General features: G+C 35.0%; 1 non-coding gene across 1 annotated transcript; it reads left to right on the forward strand.

Annotated features, from left to right (window-relative positions):
* Positions 1 to 306: 306 nt before the first annotated feature.
* LOC130958977 (small nucleolar RNA R71) lies at positions 307 to 414 on the forward strand. The gene has a single exon (XR_009078074.1). It is a non-coding gene; the product is annotated as a small nucleolar RNA R71 (small nucleolar RNA).
* Positions 415 to 2,281: the final 1,867 nt, after the last annotated feature.

Here is a 2,281-nt window from a genome sequence, read left to right on the forward strand (position 1 = left end):
TGCATTTTGCATTCCAGACAGACTTTGAGAAATCAAATTGACTTGTTGAGTCAATATCTTGTTCTGAGCCAATATGGCATTCAGAGTGTCAATCTCAAGAACTCCTTTCTTCTGACTAGTCCCATTGTTCACAGGATTCCTTTCAGAAGTGTACATGAATTGGTTATTTGCAACCATTTCAATCAATTCTTGAGCTTCTGCAGGCGTCTTCTTCAGATGAAGAGATCCTCCAGCAGAGCTATCCAAAGACATCTTGGATAGTTCAGAGAGACCATCATAGAAAATACCTATGATGCTCCATTCAGAAAGCATGTCTGAAGGACATCTTCTGATTAATTGTTTGTATCTTTCCCAAGCTTCATAGAGGGATTCTCCATCCTTCTGTCTGAAGGTTTGGACTTCCACTCTAAGCTTACTCCATCTTTGTGGTGGAAAGAACTTTGCCAAGAAGGCATTGACTAGCTTTTCCCAAGAGTCCAGGCTTTCTTTAGGTTGAGAATCCAACCATATTCTAGCTCTGTCTCTCACAGCAAAAGGGAATAGCATCAGTCTATAGACCTCAGGGTTAACCCCATTAGTCTTGACTGTGTCACAGATTTGCAAGAATTCAGCTAAGAACTGATGAGGATCTTCCATTGGAAGTCCATGGAACTTGCAATTCTGTTGCATTAGAGAAACTAATTGAGGCTTAAGCTCAAAGTTGTTTGCTCCAATGGCAGGGATAGAGATGCTTCTCCCATAGAAATCAGGAGTAGGTGCAGTAAAGTCACCAAGCACCTTCCTTGCATTGTTGGCATTGTTGTTGTTTTCGGCGGCCATTTGTTCTTCTTCCTTGAAGAATTCGGTCAGGTGCTCTAAAGAGAGTTGTGTTTTGGCTTCTCTTAGCTTTCGCTTCAAGGTTCTCTCAGGTTCAGGATCAGCCTCAACAAGAATGCTTTTGTCTCTGCTCCTGCTCATATGAAAGAGAAGAGAAACAGAAAGTGTGGAATCCTCTATGTCACAGTATAGAGATTCCTTGAGATGTCAGAGGAAAAGAGAAATAGAAAGAAGAAGGGGAAGATGAATTCGAACTTTAATTAGATAAGGTTCGAATTGTGCATTTAGAAAGAGTGGTACTCCATAAATAGAAGGATGTGGGAAGGAGGGAAGTAATTTTTCGAAAATTAGTTAAAATATTTTGAAAACATTTTTGAAAAACATTAATTGATTTTCGAAAATCAAAGTGGAAAAGAAATCAAGTGATTTTTGAAAAAGATTTTGAAATTAGAAATTAAAAAGATTTGATTGAAAACTAATTTGAAAAAGATGTGGTTAAAAAGATTTAATTGAAAAGTTATGGTTTTAAAAAGATGTGATTGAGAAGATATGATTTGAAAACAATTTTAAAAGATATGATTTGAAAACACTTTGAAAAGATATGATTTTAAAAATTAATGACTTGCCTAACAAGAAAAGATATGATTCAAACATAAAGCCTTCCTCAATAGAAAAGGCAACAATTTTTGAGATGTTCAATCAAATCATTAATTGTTAGTAAGTATCTTTTAAAAAGGAAAGAAATTGATTTTGAAAACATTTGATTGAAAAGATTTGATTTGAAAAAGATTTGATTTTGAAAAACTAAAAAAAAATTGATTTGAAAACAAAATCTTCCTCCTAGCACCATCCTGGCGTTAAACGCCCAGAATGGTATACATTCTGGCGTTTAACGCCCAAAATGCTACCTCTTTGGGCGTTAAACGCCCAACCAGGTGCCCTGGCTGGCGTTTAAACGCCAGTCTGCCTTCTTTACTGGGCATTTTTGAATGCTCAGCTTTTTCTGTGTAATTCCTCTGCAGTATGTTCTGAATCTTCAATTCTTTGTATCATTGACTTGAAAAGACACAAATTAAAAAATATTTTTTGGATTTTTAATAATCAAAATGCAAAATAAATCAAATAACAATGCATGCAAGACACCAAACTTAGCAGTTTGTATACTACTGACACTAACAATATGAGAATGCATATGAGACACACAAAATACTTCAAGTCAATAGAATTCAAAGATCAAAACAAAGAAATATATGCATGGATTCGAAAATTATAACAAAAACATGCATTTGACACCAAACTTAGGATGAGACACTAAACTTATGCAAGAAACATCAAATATTTTTGGTCTTTTTGGTTTTGTAAATTTTTTTGTGTTTTTCGAAAATTAAGTAGGAAAAGGTATCAAAATTCTTAATGAGAATTCCAGGAATCAGTGCAATGCTAGTCTAAGACTCCGGTCCAGGAA

Source organism: Arachis stenosperma, chromosome 10, assembly GCF_014773155.1.
Source record: "Arachis stenosperma cultivar V10309 chromosome 10, arast.V10309.gnm1.PFL2, whole genome shotgun sequence".
NCBI lineage: Eukaryota > Viridiplantae > Streptophyta > Magnoliopsida > Fabales > Fabaceae > Arachis > Arachis stenosperma.